Source organism: Henckelia pumila, chromosome 3 (assembly GCF_033568475.1).
Source record: "Henckelia pumila isolate YLH828 chromosome 3, ASM3356847v2, whole genome shotgun sequence".
In the NCBI taxonomy this organism is placed as follows: Eukaryota; Viridiplantae; Streptophyta; class Magnoliopsida; order Lamiales; family Gesneriaceae; genus Henckelia; species Henckelia pumila.
This window is the reverse complement of record NC_133122.1, coordinates 85,965,733-85,979,390: the sequence shown is the minus strand read 5'-3', so window position 1 is coordinate 85,979,390 and position 13,658 is coordinate 85,965,733. Positions and strand designations below refer to the sequence as shown.

General features: G+C 35.6%; 1 pseudogene; it reads left to right on the top strand.

Annotated features, from left to right (window-relative positions):
• Positions 1 to 7,046: 7,046 nt before the first annotated feature.
• On the top strand, positions 7,047 to 13,117 carry LOC140893458 (uncharacterized; annotated as a pseudogene).
• Positions 13,118 to 13,658: the final 541 nt, after the last annotated feature.

Here is a 13,658-nt window from a genome sequence, read left to right as displayed (position 1 = left end):
GCATTCTCAGGAGAATTCAGGTTCTGACTGAGGATAATCTGGAATACAATTGCATATATAGCATGCAGTAGCAATAAAAGCACATAATCATGCAATCACATAGTTATTGCAATATAAAGCATGCTAGCATATAGTGCACATAATCAAATACAACATGTCATCTCATGTCATAAGATCAAACAATCAGACAGACTCAATCTACCCCGCTCATTAACTTCTAACTAAATCCAGAAACTTACGCTCTGATACCACCTGTTGTAGGGACCCGGGTTGCAAATCTTATCTTAGGGCAATTTAGTATAAACAACAATGAATCAAGTACACAAAGGATATAAAGATCCAAGAGATAAAAAAAAATTTTAAAAGTTACAGTGTCTCGCTCGATCGGCGAAAGTTTCCCGATCGAGCGAGCTCAAACTAGAAGCTCTCGGGTCCAGGGAATTCTTGGCCTCGCTTGATCGATGAAAGTCACCCGATCGGGCGGGCAAGAAATTCAACTCCTCTGTTTTGCAAAATAAGGCCCTTGCTCGATCGGCGAACTTCTACCGATCGAGCGGGCAACATTTTCCAGAAAATGCAGGAAAGATTTTTTGCTGTCAAACTTGAAACATACATCCACATACTCTGATACAAGCTCCAAAATAATAAACATGCAATCTAATAACATCTGATAAGCTTTCCTACACAAGTTACACATGTAGTTAACAACTTATACAACATTCTTGTATCCTTTCTAACATGTTTATCCACTCAAAGTACATGTCTTGCTGCTACAACCCGTGTCCTCACATGCTAAGACTCTATCTCGAGCTATCCCTGTCTTTTTTGACTAGCTCCTGCCCCACCTATTGTCATGCATACATACAAAACAAAGCAATAGCCGGATACCTCCGGTGAGAATAAAATCCCAGTATAAATAACAAAACATGCAATAACAATAGCATCTCATCTAATGCTATAAAATAAATGCAATGCATGTTTGAAGAATAGGCTATCAAAGCTGATATCAATAAAGCTTGGTTCTTTGGGATCCCGAGGAATAAAATAACTATCAAACCGCCGACACTCCCAATCGAGGCGGCATCAAGTATTTTAATCCTCTGACTTTGGTGCAATTATAGAGTCTTCTGGCTCTGAAAGCGAAGGCTGCAATCCATGCCACTCAACTATAATTCTCCAAACGTCATTTCGCACTCTAGGCTAATCTGCCCTTTATGCTTTACAGGCTGGAGTTCAAGATGAATGCAACATAAGCTGTATGCATTAAAGACTATAAAACATCTTGAACATGTAATCACATAATCAAACAAAGCATCAAAACTCATATAAATCACATAGAAGCACATAACAAAACAATAGCAAGAACGTATGTGATTTACTCGAGAATAATAGCTATCTCGAGGGTTCTATCCCATCTGGATAGATGTCATTTATACCTTTCGATGTCGAGTCTGAAAGGACTTCAAATCTGTAAATACAATCAACAACAACATGTCAAAATCTGCTCAGCTTCTCAACTTCATTTCAAATACAATGCTAGCAAACCTTGCTTCAACTCCTTCTCGGTTCGAATCGGGATTCTCGAGTCATCAATCTTCGAATGAAAGCTGAGAAATAACATATCAAATAACTAACAATATCAGATGCAACTCAAACCATGCTCCTTTTAATCAATAATATCAAAGTCTTGACATTTTGCGAATCGACGGCGTAACGGCTACAAACCGGCAATCCAAACAATATCCAAAACAATCCAACAATCAAGATCACTTATAATCTCATATCAATATCATCAAAAACATCATAATTAGATAGGGTAGGGTTCGAATTTTGCTTGCTAAAATCATATAAAATCCGAACGATAGTCTTTTTCCGCACCATCTGCGAATACACAATCGGTACAGCTCATACACGCATATATCATAAAATCATGAATTTCCATCTTCAACATCAAAATAAAGTCTGATAAAAATGAATAAAACTTGTACCAAAACAAAGGTCTTGGAGCGGTGATCACAGATATATATTTATCTGGAATTTCTGATGACCGGAACACGCAAAATCAAAGCTTTAAAAGACTAAAAATCTGAAAATGGCGTTTTGAAACCCTTCAGCCATGCCTCTGCCCTTTTCTTTGCATTTCATCTGATTTTACACGTGAAGAGGAGATAAATATAAGCATATTTGTAGTTTAGTCCCTAAACTTTTGGCTATTTGCAATTCAGTCCCCGGAAAAGCGATTTAATTCAATTTCAATCCTTATTCATTTAAGAATATTAGAATTTAATTCTAAACTCTAAATATTCCCAAATTAAATATTTTTGGATTAAAACTAAATAATCCCAGACCTTACAGTTACCTTGATTGAATGAGTCTTGGTTTTGAGCAGAGGCCAAATCTTTGCTTTTCCTTAACGATCACTTGATCAACTGGTACTTGCTTTATGGAATTCCAGGTTTACTCTAACCATGAATCTTCAATGGTTGGCTTCCAACCTTATCCTCCTTACGCCCTGCTTGTTTAGTTATTAGCCATAAGGCTTAATTTTGTTTCTGATTTTATGTTTCTTAGTTTCTGATAGTTTTCATACGTTTTGTATGAACCAGATTGTAAGAAACTTAAGAAGAGAGAGATACTCAAACTTCACTTATTCATTTACAACACAAAAATCTCCTTTTATAGGCGTGGAGAAACGCATACAGTAGTAAAAATAAAGGAAGAGGGGGACCATCCGACACTACATAATGGAAAACAGCTCATTTTACATCTGAATGGATGCCTTTCACATGTGGTGTGGTTCACGATTTCATTTGTTTTTACATTGTGTCACTTTCTGAATCACTGGTACATTCGGACCATTTCTTTATTGGTTTGTCTTCTTTGACAGCTGGTTTGTCCTCTTTGACAGATGCTTCTTCTGTCTGAATGGGTTGGCAATGTCCACATCTGTGAGTGGAAATCATTGTTCTTAGTCTTTGACATAGCATTTGTTGGGTTTCTCGGGTCATGTCAACTCTTGCTTCATAGATTGGAGCTTCGAATTGAGCTAACATGACTTGTTCTTTCTTTTGGATTGTCTCCTTATGTCCAGTGGTTAATAAATTTTACTGGTTGCAAAATTTATTTTAACCTTTGAGTTTCCATCAATCTTTCCTGTCTTTGAGATCATCTCAATCAATGTCTTTATTCTTATCTCAGGAAGTGTTGAGATATCCATTACTGATTTCTCTTCATTTGATCCTTCAAATAAGAACTTGTCTTTATTTTTTCGACATTGAATGTATATCATCGGTTGATAGAATTTGTCATTTTCCCAATCTGGAAGGGTTGAATGAATACTTAATGTTAACACTGGTTCGTCCTTGAAGGCTGCTTTCTTGAACTGGATAATACTATTTCTCAGTTGATATGGAAATAGTTCTATCTCTTGATTGTTGGGACTGACTTCTAATCCGCTTAATAATCCATTTGAAAAATCTTGCAACTTCATGCGCTGGAGCACCTTGTAGTGTTCTTGCTCTTGATATGCTCTGTGTGTCACAAGTTTGTAGCCAAGATCCTGCAGATGGTTTGGCTATTCTCAAATAGTTTAGTGTTTCAAAGAATTCAGTTTTGAGTTTTTCTGGAAAATTTGTTTTTTCAAAAATTGGTTTTTGTGGTCGCAGATTGACCATCTTTCTTTCTCTTGTTTCAAGGGCGCTTTTAAACGTCCTTTCTTCTTTTTCATTTTTCTCGGTGTTGGCTGTGACCACCGGTTCTTTCTTCTTTTCTTTTTCTTTTCCTTTTTCTTTTTCTTTGTTATCAGTGTTGGTTGTGACCACTGACAGTTTTTCATTCATCTCCATTATTTTTTCAAATGAAGTTGCTAACTTGATTGGTGTTTTTGGTGAGGATGATGATGACGAGGTTGTCATCTTTTCTTTTATCCTCTGAATTTTTCCATTTATATTCTTTTTCCTTTGTTGAAGAATCTGAATTTCTTCATCTATGTCAATCAATTGTTCTTTTAATTGATCTAATTGCTCCATCCTGCACAAGAAACATATATATATATATATATATATATATATATATATATATATATATAATGGTTAGAAATTTAACTCTTTATCGTAAGTAATTCGGATAGTTTTATTATGCGTATCATTGCATTTATGAATTCTTTTGCAAGAATTTAACCAATCTTCATGAGATTGATTATTTTACTCATAGAGTAATTCATGTTTCTGAATATAAATCTCATTTCATCAATTTATATTTCTCATGCTTTCTAAGGCATGTTCGGATAACTTGAAGTCATAAAATATTTCATGTTTTTGAATATAAATCTCATTTCATCAATTTATATTTCCATGCTTTCTAAGGCATGTTCGGATGACTCGCAGTCATTTTCTGGATCACTTAGGATCTCTTTTATTATTCTGGTACTACGGATAGTATAATTTGGATGAAGTTCTCTAGTTAATGCGTCGGGTAATGAATTGTCCGTTCCTTTGACATGCTGGATCTCGAACTGATAATGGTTCAATTCCAATTGTCATCTAATTAACCTTGCTTCATTTCTCCCTACATTTCTTGATATTTTTCTTGTCTTGAAATATGTTAAATTCATATTATCCGTTCTTACTAAAAACGGTTTAGAAATAAGATAAATCTCATAATTTCTAATTGTATATATTAAAGCTAATAATTCTTTTTCATTTGAATGATAATTTAGTTGTGCACCTTGAAAAGTTCCTGATGTATAATTACATAATTCTTCATTATTCCTAGTAGCTGTTTTAGTAAGTTCTTCTAAATTTCTTTCTCCTGTATAAGCTTTTAAACATACTCCCCAGTATTCATCTGAGGCGTCTTTTTAATTATTATTATATCTTTATTTGAAAAAAAATATAATTCTGGAAGATTACTAATTATTTTCTTTTTAATAGTGTCTATATAATTAGTATCTTCTTTTGACCATTTCCATTTATAGTCCTGTTTAAGTTTTACCTGAAGAGGTTTTCTGATTTCTGCAAGTTTCTTAATGTAATTTCCAGAATAAGTTAATAATCCTAGCAATCTTATTAATTGATCTTTATCTTTGATTTCACTAGGAAAATCATAAATTTTCTTAAGTATATGTTGTTGCAAACAATGTTTTCCGTCTTCTATTTGTAATCCTAGATAATTTATTTTTGTTTTAAACAATTGTGCTTTCTTTTCAGAAAGTATAATTCCATCTTTATGACAAATATCTAATACTGTCATAAGATCTCTATAATGTTGATCTAATGTTTTTGAGTAAATTAATATGTCATCTATGTAAACACAACAAAAATCTACATAAGGTTCATCCATGTATCTTTGAAAGATATCTGGAGCTTGTTTAAGTTCGAAAGGTAATACAGTCCATTGATATTGTCCTTTTGGATAACTGAATGCTGTAAGTAGTTGTGTTTGTGGTTCTAGCTGAATTTGCCAGAATCCTGATTTACAATCTAAATTGGAGAAATATTTCATTCCTCCTATATAAGATAGTAAATCATTCTTGTTTGGGATAAAATATCCATCCATAATTGTTGCATTATTCATTTTTCGATAATCAATTACCATTATTTTCTTATCAGTGTCTTTCTTATTGACATAAAAGGCTGGTGAAGAGTGTGGACTCTTGCTTGGGATGATTATCTTAAGTTTTAGTAATTTTTGAACCTCTTTTTCGAATATTTTTACATCATCCATGTTGCATCTTCTTGGTGCTTCACGGATTGTGATATTAGGGTCTTTAAGTTTTATTGAAGCAATGAATTGTTTTCTTTTCTTAATTTTGTCCTGAGGATTTTCAGAACAAATATCATGAAATTTCTTCATGATTTATTTTTCATGATTAATTGTTAAAATATTTTCTATTTTTAGTTCTATTGGATTTGTATTTCGTTTATGAAAATTCTTTGTAAATCCTTCATTTTCTACACGAAATGCTATTCGTATTTTAGGAATATAAATCATTGATGATCATTTGTTTAAAGTTATGTGATTTTTAAATTGTGTAAAAGGAAGATATTCTCTTAAAAAATTATTTCCTATTATAATGTCCATTCCTGATTCTATTTGGTATATAATGGATATTACAAATTTTGTTTCCTCAATTTCTATTTTTAATTTTTCTGCTACTGTATCAAGCATGATTATTGATCCATCTCCTATTCGGACTTTTAATCTTTTATCATATTTCTTCCAATAATGATTTGGAAGTATATGTTTGCTTTCTAAACACATACTTGCTCCTGTATCAACATAAGCATGTATATGATATGGTTTATGTTCTTTGATTTTAATTTGAATTTTTATATATATACTATTTGGATTAGTTTTGTTTTTATTATCCATTCTCTTTTTTTTTTTTTAAATAAGTGTATATTAGGGATTTGTGGAAAAGCTTCTCCCTCCAGAGAGTGAAAACTAAGTTTTAATTAGGTAGAGAGTTATAAATAAATTGATTATAGGTTTAGAAATTTATAAGCAATTTACCCTTAAAATAACACAATTTCAAAAAAGCATAGTAAATGACAACGAAATGAAAATGTTTATGTTAACGTAAATTTTTAACCTCAATTTTTAGAACCGGAGATTTCTAACACTACTGCTCAAATCGATGACTTACGCAATTAAAGGTGAGTTAAATATCTATTTAACCAAAATAATTGATCGAATTAAATTGAGAATACGATAATTCTATTTTTTTTAAAAAAAAAAATCATCGACAGCTAATCGATGAAAAATTTGGATACATATGACTCTGGTCAACAATTTTTTTAAAAAAAAATAAATTCTCACATATTGCATGTAAGAACACTAGTAAATAATAATTGATCGAGATTAAATAGCAAAATAATCCATAATCGATTCGATTTTATTATTATAATTTTTTTAGCTTTCTGAGTCCAAACTAATAAATTTGATTACTAACAGGTCCTCAGATCTCAACTCTGAAGTGCAATTCCATCGTTACCCATTCCGAATCCTAAAACCCTAACCCCAATTAAAACATTGTTTCGATTCTCAGGCCCCGATCCGTATTCAGTTATTGAGAGGGAAAATAATGTCGTTTAGATCACGGGAAATGATGAAGAAAATTGGTGGCGAGAATAATTTAGCTCCGGGAGTGAAAGAGCAATTGAAAAAATCTGTTCCGGGTAGCAAAGTCGTGATGGGCCGGGCTCACAGAGGACTTTACGCCGGTCGCCATATCCAGTTCGGAAACCGCATCAGTGAAGACGGCGGCAACAAGTAAGTTTTATTGTTTCTTGGTTTATGTGTGAGTGGTGGCGTTTATTATTTTGTTATGTATTTTGAAATGCGATGAGAGGCAGCCGGTGGAATTTGAGAGTGGAGGCGGTTTAGTGTTACTAATGTTATACTGGCTGAAATTGCATCGAACGGTGATTGACTATGTGTCGTCCCCAAAAAAAAAAGTGCTGAAGCTGGCAGTAGCTTTGTGCCTTGCGCAACATAAATGTCAGAGTTTGTCTTACTTAGAAGAATGAACCTATCATAGCTTCAAGTCGTAGTAAAAACCATTGAAATGGGCATATTAGTGGTTCCTTGTGCTGTATGCCTGTATGTTTGGGTTGGATTTTTCTATCCTTAAGGTGAGCTGAAATATTGACTGTGCAGCTTTAAGTTAGAGATGCGTGTTTGAATTAAATTTATCGTTGTGTTAGTTGGAAAATATTTCTGGTTTTTTTTTACAGCACTCTGGATTATCTTGTTGAACTTCCCTTATTATTGAGATTATCAGAACAAGCAGAGATCTAGAGAATTCGAGAGATAAAGAGCAACTCTCATTTTCATAAATCTGTGTATATTATTTACAACTACCCAAGTCAACCTATTTATATCTACACAAAAGATAAAGAAACGTGTTAGTCCAAGTAGCAACTTTAACACTCCCCCTCAAGCTTGGAACAAATTAAACATTCCAAGCTTGGACGATAAATAATGATGTTGGCTTTTGTTCAATGCTTTAGTAAACAAGTCTGCTAGCTGTTGATCTGATCCAATGTGTGTTGCCTTGATCAGCTTGTCACGAATTTTCTCCCTTATCAAATGACAATCTATCTCTATGTGTTTCGTCCTTTCATGAAATAATGGATTGTGAGCTATATGTAATGCTGCTGTGTTGTCACAAAATAAATGCACTGGCAGCTTCATATCCACCCCCATATCATTCAGAAGTCCCACAATCCAGACCACTTCACATGTTGTGGTTGCCATTGCCCTGTATTCAGCTTCTGCCGATGACCTTGAAACTGTGGTTTGCTTCTTTGTTTTCCATGATATTATCGAGCCTCCCATCTTAACGCAATAGCCAGTTATCGACCTTCTACTCATTGGACATGTCCCCCAGTCCGAATCACAATAGGCTGTCAAAGAGAAATCATTTTGTGATGAAAGCAATATACCTTTTCCTACTGTAGCTTTTAGATATTTCAATACTCTTGTTGCTGCCTCCATATGTGATACTTTAGGGTCATTCATGAATTGACTCAAGGTTTGTACAACAAAGCATATGTCAGGTCTCGTCACAGTGAGATATATAAGACGCCCTATCAATCTTTGATATGATCCTGGATCATCGAGCAATGGATCGTTACTACTCACTTGACCCACACTATCATCATATTCTTTAGTTGTCAGTCTTAAGTTCTGCTCCATGGGAGTATCACAAACCTTGGAACCAGATAACCCGGCATCAGAAATCAATTCCAAAGTATATTTTCGTTGATTTAAACAAATCCCCTTTTTTGAACGAGCAACTTCTATGCCCAGAAAATACTTCAAGCTGCCCATATCTTTTATCTTAATGGTGGAATGTAAGTGCTTCTTAAGATTCAAAATAGACGCTTCATGATTTCCCGTGATGACTATATCATCAACATACACCAGCAAGATCGTGATAAACTTGTTCTCTCTCTTGACAAACATAGAATGATCATGTTTTGATTGGTTAAACCCAGCATGTTGCATGATCTGAGAAAACTTGATATTCCATTGCCTTGAAGCTTGCTTGAGACCATACAATGATTTGGTAAGTCTGCATACTTTCACATGAGTTTCCCCTTTACTTCGAAGTCCAGAACATAGCTCCCCCTGACTTCGAAAACCCTGTGGCAGATCCATGTAAATTTCTTCATCGAGATCACCTTGAAGAAACGCATTGGTGACGTCCATTTGATAGATAGGCCAGTTGCGCTGAGCTGCCACACTTAACAAGCAACGCACGGTAGTAATTTTGGCCATGGGGGAGAAAGTATCATGATAATCAATACCATGAAGTTGAGTATATCCCTTGGCCACAAGCCGAGCCTTATACCGATCCACCGTGCCATCAGGATTATACTTGATTTTATATACCCATTTGTTTCCAATTGGAACCTTACCAGAGGGCAAGTCAACAATATCCCAAGCATGATTCAATTCCAAAGCGTCCAATTCGTGGTCCATAGCTGCTATCCAACAAGGATCAAGAATCGCTTCATGGTAACTACAAGGTTCCTTCTTAGCAGAAAGAGAAGTTAAAAAAGCTTGATAAGGTGCAGAAATGTTAGAATAGGAAATATAATTGGCAATAGAATGAGGAGAAGAATTTGAAGTATGCAGAGTGGAGCAAAGGTAGTCGTTACTCCAAATAGGTGGTCTGGAAACACGACAAGAGCGTCGAGTTGAAGGTAAGGAAGATTCAATTTCCGAGGAAGGAAAAACAGGATCATTAGGAACTGCCAAAGGATGAGAGGACACTGAAATGATAGAAGAATCACTATCGGAGGAAGGAAGATGGTCCTTAGAAAACAGAGATGATGGCTCAGTTAAGGACTGCAATGGGAAAAGAGTTTCACGAAATTGAACATCCCGAGATACAAAAATGCGACGAGAACTAAGATCTTGAACCTTATATCCTTTTTGTGTGTTGGAATAGCCAAGAAACAAACAAGCAAGTGCACGGGGGGAAAATTTGTCACCCCGGGGAAGACGAGATGCATAGCATAAGCAACCAAAAACACGTAAATGCGAGTACGAAGGTGGTTTGTGAAACAAGGCTTCATAAGGAGTACGATGAGATAAAATTGGGGTTGGAGTTCGATTGATAAGATACACTGCTGTGAACACACAATCACCCCAATACTTTTGTGGTAAGGAAGCCTGAAATTTTAGGGATCGAGCTATTTCTAAGATATGCCGATGTTTACGTTCCACAAGACCATTTTGTTGAGGCGTATAGGGGCATGAGCTTTGGTGTATGATTCCTAACGAGGCAAAAAGCTCACGACAATCATGTTGAAAAAACTCAGTAGCATTATCAGTCCTAAGGATTTTGACAGAGGCAGAAAATTGATTTCGAACAAGAGTGAGAAAATTTCTGATCATTGGGAAGACATCTAGCTTGGATTGCAACAAATACACCCAGGTAGTACGGGTAAAATCATCTACAATGGAGAGAAAATATCGCTCACCATTATACGTAGGTGTATGAAAAGGTCCCCATACATCCAAGTGAACTAAATGAAATGCCGAAGTGGTCTCAGAGGATCTAGTAGATGGAAAAGAGGATCGGGTTTGTTTAGCTTTGGGACACACATCACAATGTGATAACACAAAATTAGATGGCAAAAAAGACAACATTTTCATTCTTGACAGAGAAATATGGCCAAGTCTTTGATGCCAAAGTGTTTCTTTATTGACACTTACAAGGGAATCACAATTCGTGTCTGTACTTATTCCTATAATGTCATCATTTACAGCAGAAAACAAAGATTTACAAATGGGAAACACATCATTTTTAGAAGGACTAATGGATGTATCGGCTGGAGTATGAAGGCTGGAACTGTCTAGATAGTAGAGACCATTTGCTTGTCTACCAATCCCCGTTATTCTCCCACTCAATAGGTCCTGAAACACACAAAATTGAGGAAAAAATGTGACACAGCAGTGGTGATCTTTGACGAACTTGGAAATTGATAGAAGATTATAGTTAAAATCTGGAACAAAAACAACATGTGGAAGGGAAATAGAGGCACTAAGGTCTACTGTTCCTATGTGAGAAACTCGAGTTGAGCTACTATTAGGCAATTGAATAGATCTTGTGGTACCAACATATGGCCTTGAATTACGCATTATACCATTTTTCCCAATCATATGATCATTAGCACCAGTATCCAGGATCCATTTTGAATATAAAGGAGCAGAACGAAGAGTATTACCTACCATATTTGCTATTGGCACCTCAGACTCTTTGTTCAACAATTTCAAAATGGCTGCATACTGTTCTGCAGTAAAAAAATTTGCTGCATCTCCATTGGAACTGGATTTTCCATCATCATCAGGCATTGATTTTACAGATGCATGAGCTCGACTCATGGGTCTATTTTTGTCATTCCATTCCTTAGGAGATCTCTGATTTACTCCTTTGTTTGGACCTTTATACAGCCTATGTCCAGGAGGATATCCAACAAGTTTGAAGCAATTTTCCTTTTTATGTCCAGGCCAGTTCCAATACGTACAATGAAGCACACTCCTGTTCTTCTCTTGTGTAGAGTAAAACGCAGCAGCTGGTGTATCACTCTGAAATGTATTCGATCCCAACAAATTCCTATGCGATTCGTCTTGTGATAAAATCGCAAAAGCCTGACTAACAGTCGGAAGAGGACTCATCATCAACAACTGACTTCTAACATAAACATAACTGTCATTGAGTCCCATTAAAAACTGTAGGAGCTTGTGTTGTTGCTCATATTCGATATATTTTCTGGCAGATTCGCATGAACATGAAGGCAAAGGTACCATAGACCCAAATTCATCCCACAACTGTCGTAATTTCGAAAAATACACAGCTATCGTGGTATTACCTTGTACCAATTTACCGATCTCTCGATGCAATGTGAAAATCCTTGATCCATTGACTTTATCATATCGTTCTTTTAGATCCTTCCAAACTGCAACTGCATCAGATGCGTAAACAATACCTCCAAGGATTTCCTTAGAAACGCTGTTCATAATCCACGATAATACAATCACGTTACATCGTTCCCATTGCAACAACTGATCAGAAACAGAATTAGGTCGTTGGAAGCTTCCATCAATGAATGCCAGCTTATTTTTTTCTCTCAATGCAATCAACATCGCGCGACTCCATATTGCATAATTTTCAGTACCAGTAAGCTGTTCGGTGATCAAGGTGAGGCCTGGAGTATCCGAAGAATGAATATGCAGGGGATCGTGCAGATCGATCGAAGAATTTCCAATCGAAGACGCCATCAAAGATATCAAAAAAAATCCGATTCAGTGGATTAGATATGATCAATCAAAGAGCTTGTTCAATGAATTGAACCTAGCTTTGATACCATATTGAGATTATCAGAACAAGCAGAGATCTAGAGAATTCGAGAGATAAAGAGCAACTCTCATTTTCATAAATCTGTGTATATTATTTACAACTACCCAAGTCAACCTATTTATATGTACACAAAAGATAAAGAAACGTGTTAGTCCAAGTAGCAACTTTAACACTTATCATACTTCTTGATTTCGTGATGTTGCCAGGAGTAGGAGGACATGGAAGCCCAATGCGCAAGAGAAGCGGCTCTTCAGCTACATTCTTGATCGTCATGTTTGCGTTAAGGTAACAACTCATGAATTGCGCTAGACAAGGCTGGTGGGATTGATGAGTACTTGTTGAAGACATCGTACCACAAGATGGACACGGAAATGGGCCTTTACTGGAAAACTAAGATTCATAAGATGTATGAAGATCTCGGGGAGATGGAGCTAGTTTTCTTTTCTCAAGAGGACGAGACCAACATCGAACAACAATTCAAGGAACTGAAATTAGAGGTGCGTGCAGCACGTAGAGAAGCTAGGAGAAAAATGTATGGTTGGACTGCAAAAGAAGAGCAAACAAAGGACGAAGCAGATGTTAGTGATACTAGTGAAGAGGCTTCAAAAGGCAACGAAGGAAGCTTTCATACCGACTTTCATGAACGGATGATAGCCAATGCTTAAATGTGCATTTGGTATGTAAGTTTGAATGTTCTTAGCTTTTCTGCAGAAATCTTGCTTATAGCTGCTTGATCTCGATTTTAGCCTTTTATCATGCGTTCTACAGTTTTGGTGTTTTATCCTTATTTTTTGATTTAGTGCGCGTTGTTACTGCTTATGTTGTTACAGTTTTGGTGTTTTATCCTTATTTTTTGATTTTTTGATTTTTTGAGTTGTGACGGAGTTTCTCATAATATTGCTTCAGTCATGCGGGAATGGGGTTGAGGCAACACACAATTGCTGTTCTTATTTTCATTATATCTTAAATGAATGAGATATGTTGGGTAGGGGATTTGTAAAGAGTTAAACATGTTAACCACTTACAGTTGAGTTCGTTGAAGCTAAATGTAGAGTTCTGATTGATAGTTTACTGTTTTCTTGAAGGTTTTTGGCTTTATTCAAGAATGCCAACTTCTTGTTTAAGGTTGTTTTCTCAGACATGAGCTTGAGAGTCTACGTGTGAAACGTCATGCAAGAGTTGCTTGCTCATGCATATCTATTGTTGGTATGCAACAAACAATGAGATGGTCTAATATCTCCTCGGGTTATTGACTTGCCTCTTTGTTGTGATATTGTTTTGG